Source organism: Eurosta solidaginis, chromosome 3, assembly GCF_040869045.1.
Source record: "Eurosta solidaginis isolate ZX-2024a chromosome 3, ASM4086904v1, whole genome shotgun sequence".
Classification (NCBI taxonomy): Eukaryota; Metazoa; Arthropoda; class Insecta; order Diptera; family Tephritidae; genus Eurosta; species Eurosta solidaginis.
The window spans coordinates 151,276,107-151,291,247 of record NC_090321.1 but is presented as its reverse complement, the minus strand read 5'-3'; the positions used below and the strand labels follow the sequence as shown (position 1 = coordinate 151,291,247).

General features: G+C 35.5%; 1 protein-coding gene and 1 long non-coding RNA gene across 2 annotated transcripts in view; one reads left to right on the top strand and one right to left on the bottom strand.

Moving 5' to 3' along the window:
• Nucleotides 1–15,141, bottom strand: part of Ance-4 — a 146,291-nt gene that overhangs the window by 76,278 nt on the left and 54,872 nt on the right. The window lies entirely within an intron of this gene.
• Nucleotides 2,041–5,966, top strand: LOC137246685 (uncharacterized). The gene is made up of 4 exons (XR_010951644.1): nt 2,041–2,176; nt 2,267–2,537; nt 2,764–3,052; nt 3,109–5,966. It is a non-coding gene; the product is annotated as an uncharacterized lncRNA (long non-coding RNA).

Below are 15,141 nucleotides of genomic sequence, written 5' to 3'. Positions count from 1 at the left end.
CTTATAACCAAACGAAATATACATAAAACATATAAATGTACATATGATCAAATGAGGTTCCAAATGTAGTTTGTTCGCTGGGTTTCCGGCACGCAATAGTTTTATGGCAATGTTTCTTGAACGAATTATGGGTGAAAATTATAGCATGGTTTGGTGAATACTAGTGTGTCGGCTTGAAGAATTCCCCTGTGCTCGCCAGAGCTTTCGTTATGGGAGAAGGTATCCCAGCTAGCGGAAAAAAAAGGTACAATTTACCATAAGGTACAATGGTGTGCCTGAGCGCCAAGTTGGCATTCACGCCTCATCGATTAGGTAGATTACATTGCTATAAAAGCAAATATATGTATGAATGCGACATGGAAATTTAAACCGAGAAATAATAAAACAAAAAAAAATAAGGAAAACATTTTATAAAAAAAACAGGGAGAGAATCGAAATTTACTTTGCATAGAAATCTGCACCTGTACACGCAATGCGCTGGGTCAGGATTTTTAGCAAAATTTGTTGACACAAATTTGAAAATTGGGTTGGCGTGAATCACCAAAAAGGCGCGAAGCCAAAAACAAAAAGTTGCAAAGGGCCTAAACAATGGGTTTTGGATCTTGATCGACTTACCACTTTCGCTCCGATGACTTATCACCATTTAACTTTAGATTTATGGTCTCCCCTCGATTTGCTCGTTGTCCTGAGCTTAAATTTCCAAATGGTATTAATGATTTTAATTTCGACTTGTACGACCGATTATTGTAGATTTATGGGCATCCTGCCCCACAGCACATACAGATTTTGAACACTACGGATTTGGTCCTTACTGGACTTTGCGCGCACAGGGAAAACAGTTTTATTTGCCGTTCACGGACTATCACCACAAAAAAAATTCACCGCGCACTCACAACGTGCATATGCCCACAGTTAAAATCTTTCTTTTTCTTCTGCCACAGTCATGCCCTATATATATACCAGCAGAAACAAACCGCAACGCCGGTTCCACATACCGTTTCCTATTGTCCTCATTTCCAATCTTAATCGCACTTTCTTTACCCTATATCCATCCTTTTCCTGGACTGATCCTATTTTCCTTCATCATCCCTTTCGCTGCGGTCCGGCAACCCTCACCAAAAAGCTTTTACAAATTTCACCATATTGGGAATTTTGCTATTATCTTTAATTTGACGTTTCTCGTTTGTTTACCTTTTTGTATCGTGAGTGCATGTTAAATACCGCGACCAAAAAAAATAAATTTCGCGTTTAAATTAAATAATTTCAGTGCGCGAGTGTTATTTTTATGAAAGAAGACCAACGTGGCTCTTCTTTGCCAAATAAATAGTTTAGGTTGCGGTGCCTGAAGTGGCTGAGGAAAGAACAATTACTCCTTATGGTCCCCAGGCGCCCGGGCTTGGAATATAAAAAAAAACTACATGTTTGGAGCATTGGTGGACTGCTAATAGAGTCCAACAGTTACCGGAAGCCTTAGGAATGATGATAAGAGGTAATAAATGTGAAAATTTTAATTAAGAATATTTATAGTGAAGGTGGGCAATTTGCATTTGGTTGTTGTACTTTTGAGTGTTTGATTACCCAACAGAAAAAAATGTGCACTTATATAAGTGATTTCGCTATTTATGCCCAAACTAATTTAAATTAATTTCTTGTTCTTTTTGCTTTTTTCCAGTGCGGAACTAGGATGCTTAGGAGGCGAGGTGTTGGGACCCTGGAATGTTGAGTTTACGGGAAGTATACATACATAAATTACACGCTGCTTATAAGAACTTTTTACTTTAGGGTACTTTTCTTTTGTCTTTTTCAGGTGAATTTCGGTGACACTCTTGAGAGCGGCCTCCGGCTTTATGCCCTTTTATACCATCTAATATCCCTCGAGCGGGACAAGGTACGCCCAACGCGGGGAACATCCACCCCTGACATGTTGTTGTGTAAATTTCCTTTTATTTTAATGAATAATTGTTTAATTAAAATGCTTTCAACCGTAAATGTATCGGTAAATGTATCGTTCTTATCGGTCACCTCTAATTTTAACATATGTAAACACTGTTTGCCAAACGTTTTGTGTATTTTTGGGAACACAAAAAGCAATCAGTACAAGTAGCGAAAAAACATTAAAAAGGCCGTGAATTGTTAAGGATAACGAGCTATTACATGCCGTATGAATTGAAAAAGGGTAGGTAATTTTCTCAAATTTAAATTTTCCAAACATTTAATTTAAAGTTATAGCACGCTTCCGACCAGAATTAAAGTTTTTAATTTCCAGTGTAACTTTGGATGCTGATAAATTTTCAAAAATCTTTGATGATGCGCCTATATTTCGTATACAAGATGAAATTGAAACATGCCAAGAAGTTTTAAAACATCGTGTTAAGCATTTGGGCTCCAAAGATACGTGAACTTCTCATCATACCAGATGTAAATCTACCAAGTGATATGCAACAACCATTTTCGAACCTCCACCACCCAATGTTAGGAAAGTTGTGCTGGCTACAAATATCGCCGAAACTTAACTCTAGAACAATTATACACTTTGGGTGCGCTCAATCACTATTCGGCTAATTGGCTCTTTTTTTAGCTGCTTTACCAATCCGTTTACCCAACTAAACTAGGTTACTTCATGTTGTTCTTTCTAGGCAAATCGCAAATTTACTTAGCGTTTTATTTCCACTAGCTTGCAAAAAAAACGCCAATCGAAATTAATTCAGTTCTTACAGGATTATTGATTCGCACTATTAATGATAGTTTTTCAACTTATTATAGAAGCCACCCAATGCGTTTTTGAAGTTGTATGCTGCAGCCATTGTTAAATATTTGAGAGGCAACTACAATCAATTGAAAAGAAATTAGAAAAATTGGATCAGCTGCAAATGATAGTTGATACCCAAATTACCGCTATCACGGATGCCATAGCTGGGCTGAAAGTTGCTACCGAGCAGTTAGTTCGTCAGGAAGTAAAAAGTACACCTGTCGTAAAGTGTTTTCCACTTTGTGACGTACATGAGATGCAGCAATTGGACGAAAAAAAACATCGTCCAACAGAGATGTATATGTACGTTAAATATGAACTATTATATACTTTTTAAACAATTTTTGTTTATTTTACAGGAATCTACGATTGCATCAATATTATGCAACAATACGAAAAATTTACCACTAATTATAAAAACAGACGTGATAATTACTTTGAATTTGGACTCATGGCAAGATTGGGCTGAAATCGTTCCCAAACTTGTATAGCGCATTGGCAGATATTTATAAATCCTTATATAAATACATTGTTTTTAGAATTTAAACTTTTAAATTTTTAGGAGCTGTTTCTACAATTCCTTTTAAGGGATTAACCCCCGAGGATATGCTCCGAAAAGGATTGCAATTTGCCAAGTCAAAACATTTTAGAAACTTCATCGACAAAAAAAACGGGTCACAATCATAACAATGCCTTAGTACAACAATATGTCAGTTGATCGAAGTCAATGCATATATTCTTTTGACTTGACACTCTTCTGCATTGGGTTGAATTCGCTTTGCCATCACCTTATCCTGACAAGTTCGCTATACATATTTTAGAGGGTTGTCTATCATACATAACTGCATTTGAATTCTACTACAATCGGAGTAAATTTTACTATACATTTTCAAATAATAACTATAGAAGCCGCTACCATATTTTTTTAAACACAAAAATTAGCGTTTCGAGACCAAAACTCTGAAGTTAGTTTTAGGATATACAATAATTTTACAAAAAGTATAATAATATTAGGACCTTTCGTTTGTCCAAAAGTTGTGCAAAGCAACAGGCATTTAAGGCAACAAAAAATCGTGTTATGAATTATTATTTTTCGTTTATTTCTAAGATTTTATTATATACTCAATGTATATACTTAATTAATATGTGAATTATTTAAGTTCTTGTTCAATACAAAAAAATTGCCCACTCTTAAATACTAGAACAAAGTACATAATGCAAATTGTACACAGGAGGTTAATCTTTATTACAAAGCCTTTATTGAACTCAATCTTCCGTACAAACTGCAAATTCCGAATGATCTCATTATTGCTTTATTGAATGCCTAGTGCAGTCAAAACTCTGGTACGTTTTGTTTAACTGGTCGGATTTTATTGTCAATGTAACAAATGGCAATCAAATTTCATAATACCAAATTGTGTTCCATTAAGTTTCTGTGTGAAGTCGATATAATAAACATATATCATTTTATATAACTTTAAGGTTGAGTTAATTAAATTTAAAAATTTTCCATATTTGTCTATATAAATTACCTCTGAATTAAATGCATATCTTCTAAAGATAGTAAACAAGAACAAAATACTAAATTTTAAACAGAAACACTAAAAAACAGTTTCGTAGTCATATATATAATACTCCTATATTGCTAATACAAAATGCTCGCAATGAGTTATCAGTTAAATCAAAACAATACAGCCTACAAAATTTGTGTGACTGCGGCAGCATATGTGTGACAAGAAATAATTTTAATTAAGGTGCATTCGATTATTGAATACAAAAACTATAACATTTAAACTGCAATATATTGGCACTCTGATATTTATGAGAGCGCCTAGCCTGAAGTAGCAATATATGAGTATTACATATATGGTAGTCAATTAAGTTTGGGACAATAGTTTGAGGCTGATAAAACTTTGACGCGTTACTTGACATTTACTGCATTGGCACAAGAATGTTACTCGCAAATAATTTATATGGTCAATTCACTAGGTCTCCTATTGTCTACTATCTTTTTAAATACGACTCTCGTGAGCACCACATTCTGTTGTAGATCGTATTTAAGTATATCCGTAAGGAGGGTCATCTATAAAAAGCCTGTAAAAATCTAAATATATGTCACCGCTTATCCTTATTAATGAAAATTCTTTGAAATTTTAAAACTAAAAAAGAAAAAATTATTTGGCAATAACTTAGTGCATCTGATATACATAATTGTAGATTTTATCCAAATTTTATATAATAAACAACAACAAAGCAGATATGAGCGGTAAGACCTTGTGAATTACCTAATAATTCATTGCAATCGTTTATTTACAAACATATTATTTTTTGTTCTTTCACATCAAATTATAAGCACACAATAAGAACGCGCTAAAATGTTCACTAAATGGCCAAATTAAATCAAAAAGTTTTGTCAAGCCACGCTAAAAGAGATTTGGCCAAGTTTCAGCGTTGATAAGAGTATATTTTTAATTAAAACAAGTAAGGAAGGGACTGCCTTCGGCTGTGCCGAAGACTTCATACCTTTCATGAATGGGGCTGAACAATAATCTTATCCCGTTCGTAATCTCCAAATAATCGGATGTATAAAATAAGAAATATATAGTGAAAAGATGTACATACCTAAACGATTTTTAAGATAAATATAAAATAAAAAATGGCAAAAAACCCCCTTATCTGAACGATCGGAATGGGATATATATTATATATAGCTCCGATCGAAATGATTTTTACAGGAAATCTATAACATATAAGAATATATCACCAAGTTTCAAGTTTTTATATTCGAAACTAAGGGAGAAATGGCCAAAAATCTTTCTATCTGAACGATCGGTTGTATTGGATAGGTATATACTATATACATATAGCTCCGATCAAAGTCATTTTTTCAGGAAATCTTCTATGATAAATAAGAATAAATATCACCAAGTTTAACGTTTTTATATTGGGAATTAAGGGAGAAATTGCCAAAAACCTTTCTATCTGAACGATCGGTTGCATGGTTTATATACTATATATACCTCCGATCAAAGTGATTTTTTCAGGATATCTTCTATGATATATTAGAATATATTTCACCGAGTTTCACATTTATACTTTCTAAATTGTGGCAGGAATTACCAAAATCGAATTAACAAAATGCTTTTGAACTGTTTTAATGAGTAGCATTAACGTAGTACCTGAGTAATATACAAATTATAAAAGATCAAATTTTTCAACTTGCTTATTTCAATATAAACCGGAAATGAAACAAAAAAATTTTTTATTTTTGTTTTATTTTTAAATCGATTACATCGGTGAGTATCATTTTACTACCATTGGGGTAAAAATGCGACTGGCCCGTATTTGAGTCCTTATTGGACCGAAAAGGGACTACTCTCATATGTTCCCATATGTGTACAAAGGGGATTGGTCCCATCGATCCCTTTCGGGTATAAATGGGTACAATTAGTCTCTTCATAGGACATGCTCAAACAAAAGGGAACAGTTGAACTCATACAAAGAGATCAAAACTGGCATTGGTCGCATGCTCTATTCCGACTCATCCCGGACTCATCCTAGAATAATCGCATTTTTTGCAGGGTTATGTCAAGACACATGTGTGTAATGTGTGTTTGTTATTTTTTAGTCAAAGCGTCGAGGATGAAGTTTTGTGTGTAATAACAAACGAACGTACATACATATATGTATTTGTATAGAAGATCAGATGGTTACAGTGTTGTCACTTCTAAAATCTATTTAGTGGTAAATTTTCAAAAAAAAGGGTGGTAGATCTCCTAAAAATAGTGGTAGAATTTTCAAAAACATTAAAACAAATTGTTTTCAAATTATTATTATTCAACCATTAAAACGAACATAACAACTTCAAGTGCATTAACAACATATATATAAACATCTGTATGAAGAGTATGTGTATACTGTATAGGCTTTAGACCTTATCAAATAAAAAAATATAATTAAACTAGCCTCCCAGTTGTATGAAAATTATCCTGTACTATAGCACTCATCAACAGCTTTCATTTGATATCCATATTGTATAAACACATTCTAGGGGTACCCGGGTCCACACTTTGGGCTATATCTCGAGACCCTAGCCTCCCAGCGGTATGAAAAATAGATGTTGGCCGATTCTCAGATCTACTCAATATGCTCATCAAATTTCAAAAAATCGGTCAAGTCGTCTCGGAGGAGTACGGAAGCGAACATTGTGACACGAGAATTTTATACATAAGACTAGAAGACCCGGCAGACGTTGTCCTGCCCTAAATTTGGCCTATCTGCATACATTTTAATAAACTTTTTCAGTCTGACTCTGCCCTCCCCCCTCTTCACTTTTTCCTAATCCTTTTATTCACTCCTCCCTCCGCCTTTTTCGCCTCATCTATCACCATCTTCGTCTCATTCTATCTCTTTCTCAATCTCCTTCTCTCTTCTCGCAATTTCTTCTCATTCTTCTGCATCCCTTATTGCCTGTCCCAGAGGGTGGTATGTATTTTATTCCAGTCCCAGTCCCACTCAGAGTCTAAGTCCCAGTCCTAATCCCAGTCCCAGTCCGTCTCCGGATTATATATTACTCTGTACTAAAGCACTCATCAACAGCTTTCATGTGATATCCATATTGTATAAACACTCTCTAGGCATTCACTGGCCCACGTTTTGGCCTATATCTCGACACCCTAGTCACCCAGGGGTATGAAAATTACCCTCTACACAACTAAAGACTCTCCTGAATTAAAAAAGATGTCATAGTACCTCTAAATCGCGGGCCCCCTCAGAAACCCCCCCACCACCCCCTCGGCGGGCCTGGTGATGTGCTATACTTGATATCATTCGCTATAGTATTTTTTATTGATAAGCAGGTTTTTTATTGAACACCAAGCAATTACACGGAAGTATATCCGCACCACCTGAAAATATGAGTGCCACTGCGTATAATTAACATTTTATTGTTACGTATAAACAAATAAAAAAATTTGCAACAAAATAATATTGCGACTATAAACTGAGATATAACCTATCCTATCTCTCAAGTTAGATCAAACTACACACGGTGTGCAAAATAAATTCAAAATCGGTTCAGTAGTAATAAGTATCAAGGAACTAGTCTTAAAAGTTTGAAAATTTTTTTACTACAAAAACCTTAACAGCTGAAACTGATAATCAAATGTGAACTACCGACCAATAACTTTAACAAACCATATGTGGATACGACTAAAGTTAATTTACAGTCTCCAAATATTCCATTTTTCATAACACATAGTTCAAACATATAATAATACTTCTAAGAAACCTTAAAATAACAAATTACTTCAATGGTATCCAACGAATACCAATAGCCCGAATCTAATGAAATAGGCTTGTGCATTAAAACAATTTATTTTTTAAATCTTACAATTTACATCCGTGACATCGAAGGCATCCATCGGATACTGCAATCGACGGCTGAGTGGAGTATCGCTCGTATCTCGGCTGCCAGTTCGAGAACGCCCTATCTGAGAATGTTTTTCAAATATGGTGTATATTTCAGTTTTTCTTTTGAAAACGACCTACCTCAGAACTCGATTGAAGAACGCCCAAAATGTTTTTCATAAACGTCCCAGCTTATATCACAAATTTATTAAATTTAAGCCAAGATAGAGCGTTTTTGAAACAAGTTCTGAAATTGGGCGTTATTCCAAAATTTTCTGGGATAGGGCGTTTTCGAAACGGCTGCAGAGATACGGCGATATTCCACTCAGCAGTCGAAATATCAGATTATTACAAAGTTTTTGGCACGAATTTCCCATCAATAAAGTTAAATTTTACATAAAATTGTATAAGTTCTCTCGAAGGTACGTAAGTATTATAAAAATCAAACATTTCTTTGGTGAAAATTTGAAAAACTCATACAGAGTGTACTTTACGTTTAATTTTCAACATACTTAAAAGCTTTAAGCTGGAGACATTGGTGCTTTATCGGTAACCGTATCGCTAACCTTTTAACAGCTGATTCGACCAACCTTATGAGAATCAATGCAATCGATTATTGGTGCCGCTAAGGTCGTAACCGTATCGTAGCTAACCAATTGGGTTTGTTTTACCGTCGTAACGATAAATAGCTGATTACGTTAGGAATACGACTACAGCGATACGACAAACGGCACCAATGACTCCAGCTTTAATTTTAGGTCATTGTGAGCAACTTAAAGAACATAGTCAAATGCAGGCAAATAAAAAAGTGGTAGATTTAAAAAAAAAGTAGTAGGAGTGGTAGATCCGGATTTTAGCCTAAATAGTGGTAGAGTGACAACACTGGATGGTTAGAATATTTGAACATACATTCATGAGGTGTTTTTTTTTTCAAGCAAGCTTGAAAAAAACGCTTCAACTAGCTAAACAGTTTCATTATGCCAAAACCATACAGATGGTGGAAGTTTATCAGCTAATTGCTACTTCTTTTAGCTGCTGTGACATTTCTACTTCTAGCGCAGTATGTTTTTGACACTCAACGAGCAAATTACAAAAACAAAATACATGAAATACGTGTGTTTGTTTTTTGTATGTATGTCACCCTGCCGCCACGCTGTTATTTTGTTATTTTTGTTAATCTGCAACTCGATTACTTTTTATTGTTGCTTTCCATGCAATTCGGTAAGCTAGCTAGTGTTTTAATTGTAATAGTTAGCAAAGAAATACAGCTATTATGTAGATATGTAGGGCATGCGTTTGTTTTGATTTATCAACCACGCATGCGTAGATACATATCAGAGAATTATATGAATTTGCAGATGTTTTTATCAATCTCGTTATCATAATGCCACTCATGTATGTATGTATGTAGTGTGTGTTCGTAATTTAATTGTGTACATATGTAGGTATGTACATATGTATGTATGAATGCAATTAGGTATATGAATGTGCAGATGCTCTTATCAATCGTGTTATCATGATATCTGCATATTACATATCCATATTTATTTGATAATGTTGAATGTACGTTTGTACATACTTACATACTATGTGCATATGTAGACATTGTTGCACAACGGAACGAATTGGAAAATCGTTTTTTTTTTTCTTGTTGGTAAACACAATTTACATACATAGGTAGGTATGTAAGTTAGCACCAACTAAGTCAACATTCGAGTTGACGCTAATGTAAGGAGGTTAGTCAGCAATACGCAAGTTGATGGCTCAAAATACTTAATAATAATTTTGAAGCAAACAGGAAAAGGCCCAGACGCCTAATCAGCAAAAACACAAATATTGTGAACGACATCCGGAATTGAATTGGGAACAACATCCGCCACGCGCCGAACGAAATAATGCTGGCACAGGTAGAATTAAGTTATATTTAGAACTAATTTACCATTTTAAGTCAGTCAGTTGTAAGCTTTCAGTTTTAATTAGTGAGTAAGAAAGTAGGGTCTTACGACCTATAATTAAATTAGTGAATAAATAATAATAAAGGTCTTGAGACCCAAAAAAATAATTTTTTTAGTTACTTTAATAAATGATACAATAATTTGTATATATAATGATCAAGAACTGAAAATAATTTTTCGATCACTTCTTGAAATCATTTTTGAATAACTTGGATTATTAAATTTTAAAATTTTATAAAAATTAACAAAGGGAATAACAACACTTTTGATGATAAAAAACTGAAAACAATTTTTCAGTCACATTACTACTTTTCGCTAAGATTTACTTTTTATTTTTGCCTACGACCCTTTTTTTGGCGTAATTTCCTTGGGATATTTTGTGGGAGGAACAATTACACCAATTATTAATTACCAATTACAATTATGATTTGCCGTCGGGAAAACGCAACACCTCCCCCTGATTTATTAAATTGTACTATTCTATAATTTATTTAATTAAAGTCATAAAACCTTTTAATATTGCATAAATTGTGCATAAATATTGTAAGCATTTGTACAAAAGTATTAACATGCTATTTTGCATGAAATTGCATTTGTACAAAAGTAAACAAAACTTCTAAAACCTCAAATGCAGAAAATAACTCAATGTCATTCATTTTGACTTCTTCTCTACTTAATTTTCGTCAGGCGAAACAAAAAATATGAGACAACTATTTACGAAAAATAGGAAGAGACGGAATGGCCGAGCCCAAGAAATAGGTACATTGGTAAATTGAAGTTCTTCCCGACATTCACAGCTGGTGCCTGTTATTATCTACTCTCTTTGGTTTAGTGATTCGAACGTTAGTAGAAGGTTTGAAATAAGCGGAATTGCACTAAATTCCGTACAATATGAAGCAGCTTTGACATCTTGCCAAAATAATCGCACTAACGACATAACTAGATCTCGTGCTTTTATGCATGTATCTGCAGACATCATAGCATTGATTCGATACAAGAGAAGGTTACGACGGAAGTGGCAAAATAATAGAAACCCCATGGATAAGAGTTTACTAAATAGGGCTACAAGTGAACTTAAAGAAAAATTTAAGGACTTTGAAAATAAATCAATTTCAGAGTATATTGAAAATTTAAATGATAATAACAACGATGATAATAAAATATGGAAATCTACAAAATATCTGAAACGCCCAAAAAAGAGAAATGTACCTTTGAAAGATCTATATGGCTTATGGTGTAGAACTGATAAGAGCAAGGTTAATGCATATGCGAAATATTTGGAAAATACTTTCACACCCTTTACAATTGGTAATAGCAACGATTCTGAAGTACGTCAATTATCATTGCCAATCAAACATATTACACCTAAAGAAATCCGCAATGAAATCGAAAAGCTTGACAAAAACAAATCTCCAGAATATGACAAAATCGATGATTAAGTAGCTAAGTGCTTACCAAAAAAATGTATTATGTTTTTGACACTAATATACAATTCTATATTAAGGTTAAACCATTTCCCTACACAGGAGAAATGTCCGGAAATTGTTATGGTTTCCAAACCAAATAAACCAGAAAACGATATAACCTCGTATAGGTCCATCAGTTTACTGGCACTATTCTCAAAAATATTTGAGAGAATATTTCTACGAAGAATTTCGCCAATACTAAAAGAAAATAACGTAATACCTGAACACCAATTTGGCTTTCGGCGATATCATGGTACACCTGAACAATGCCACCGAGTTGTAAATTTCATTGTTGACTCATTAGAACGGAAAGAATATTGTTCAGCAGTTTTTCTGGACATACAACAAGCGTTTGATAAAGTTTGGCATCATGGTCTGCTATATAAACTGAAAAAGTCTTCTCATCAATCTATTTACTCCTCAAGTCGTATCTCACTAACAGATCATTTTATGTGAAAGTAAATGATGAAACCTCTACAATAACAAATATCAAATCTGGTGTACCGCAAGAAAGTGTACTCGGCCTCTTCTTTATACCATTTTTAGATCAGACATGCCTGAAAATGAAAACGTATTTATTGCTACATATGTGGGAATATCTGGCAACATACGTAAAACCATACTTAAAAGCATCCAATCTGGCGACATACTTAAAACATACAATCTGGCAACCATGTGAACGAAGTTACGAACCAGGGGCCCTATTCGCTAACTGAGTTTTAAAATGTACACAAGAGATTGTGTAAACTTTGAAATTCTGATTCTGTAAAGCAAAACTGTGAACAAAAAAACTCACTGATAAAAACTTCGTGAGTTTTCTTGGCAGCCAGTGTACACTATTCTGACATTCAACTCATACGCACTGCTGCAGAATGACTTTTTTGTTTTCATGGCGTTTGATGAATATTTTCTCACTGACATAAGACTTTTATATTCAGCGCTCATTCAGCAAAACAATGTACACAATAATTTACAGAATCGCATGAAAATATAAAGTGTAAATTGTGTGTGCAAATGAGTTTTCAATGAGCATACATTTCTCAGTTTTTCACAGTTACGGAATTGACCCCCAGGAGTTAGTTGATGCCGGAATTTTAAAGCAAAAGTACGAAAACCTAGCGACAAACAATTAACAACAAATACCAATATCAATTTTTCAATCATTACTTAAACTTTGTAAATTCATTATCTTTGAATACATTTTCTTTCATTAATTAAGCTGTTTAATCGGCCGTGTGATCATAATATTGGGGGCTCAACCAAAAGAAATAAAATTATACTAATGAAGTGTTTCGCGTTTGTTGGTGTAAAAATACGTCGCTAGGTACACTTCCGAAAGTTCGCGAAAATTTAAAACGCTGTAAGAAAGAGTGCATAGCGGCGCTGCACAAATATGTTTTTGAATACGAAGGCGACCGAAACAATCGCAAACGACTCCGCGAGTATGCTTCGAATTCGAAGAAACTACAGAGGAATACGACGCGAAAATAAAACCCCCAGCGGGTTAGGGGGTTAGAATATACCCGCGTTAGGTATACCTGCCGTAAGAGGCGACTAAAATACTAGATTCAAGGGGTTGTGTAGCGCAACCTTTTCAGGTTGCCAGTGCCATATATAGTTTCTCCAAACCCAATTGTGAACCTCACCTTCGAGCGGCGAATCCCGTTTCACTAACAGACGAGGCGCTGGCAACCCCAAGCTCCTCATGGAACTTGGGGGTGGGGAGGGAGGGATGGCCTGAAGGTTTAATGTGGCCATATAAATCGTTCCCAAGATGGTCGGGCGAGCACATTCCTTAATGGAGCTGTGTTACCTGAGCGTACTGGATCTGTATCCGGCAAAGGACCATCACATCGATAACACTCCCCAATGCCTTCGGGGAGCAACCTTATCGCTACAACAACAACAACACTCGAAAATAAAATACGTTGCCGCTAATTTAAGCGCAAGTGATCTTGCTGCAATATGTAATGTGCTAAATTTGAGCTGCAAAGAAGAAAACTTAGGGTTCCATATTTTCAATAATTTGCGAAGAGGCAATTTGCTGTAAATTATACTAGCTGCAGAACTTAACCGCACTGGAAAAATAGTCTATAAAAGCGTGCAATTAATGGCATATGCTGATGGCATTGATATCATCGGCCTAAACACCGCGCTGTTAGTTCTGCTTACTCCAAACTGGAAAAAGAAGAGGTAAAGATGGGTTTGATGGTGAATGAGGACAAAATGAAGTACCTGCTGTCATCGAGCAAAGAGTCAGCGCATACGCGCCTTGGCAACCACGCTACTGTTGGCAGCCATAATTTCGAAATAGTAAAAGACTTCGTTTATTTGGGAACCAGCATCAGCACTAGCAACAACATCAGCACTGAAATCCAGCGAAGAATCAATATTGCCAATACTTGCTACTTTGGACTAAGTAGGCAATTGAAAAGAAGAGTCCTCTCTCGGCGAATGAAAAGCATACCTACAAGTCACTTATCGTACCCGTCCTGCTATATTGGCAGAAGCATGGACCATGGCAACAGCAGATTAAGCGGCTTTGAGAGTGTTCGAGAGAAAAGTTCTTCGAAAGATTAATGGACCTCTACGCGATGGCGATGGCGAGTACCGAAAAAGATTTAATGATGAGCTGTACGAGCTATACGCAGACATCAACATAGTCCAGCGAATTAAAACGCAGCGGCTGCGCTGGCTAGGCCATGTTATGCGAATGAAAGATGATGCTCCGTCCAAGAAAGTGTTTATATGGGAACCCCGCTATGGAAGCGGAGGTAGAGGGCGGCCCCCACTCCGTTGGAAGGACCAGGTGGAAAACCATTTAAACTCCCTTGGTGTGACCAATTGGCGCCGGTTGGCGGAGGGAAAGAGCGACTGGTGCGCCTTTTTGGACGACCATAACCGTTTAGACGGTTAAGCGCCAATTAAGTAAGTAAGTAAGTAATTTGCTGTACATGAACTCAAACGAAGACGAAGTTAAAAGCGACGGCGACGACGTGAATAGACGGTGCAAGCGGCGTCGTAATCCAAACCAACGACAACAGCAAAAATCGACGAGCAAAAGCACACAGTTTGCCCATGGCAGAACGATACAAGGTGGCAGCATGGTGACATACCTACAAACATAAATAAAAATTCCATGTACTTTGGTTTTGTAAATTCGATGGACATATGTCAAAATCGTACTGCGCCGGAAGTTTATGTATCAAATCAAATAAAAAATGGTTATAAGCAGCTGTCACATGCTGCCACCTTGTATCGTTCCGCCATGAGTTTGCCGAAGCAAAGAAATGAAAACGATTGCTTTTTATCTTTCAAGGCTAACGAAGTAGTAAATAGTGATGATGACGTGCATTGTGAATTCATACAAGTGGCGAATGTTTGACAAAAACGTTCACAATAGTAAACAGCCTTGATCACCTGTTCGATTACTTACATCATTTGCTCAATAGTGTTTTTTAAACATTTTTGTAGGCGACTGGTATATTGCATTATTTACATATTTTAGAATGCTTGCTCAACTGGCTCCTCACATTTAATCTATTAACTAGATTTTTGAAAT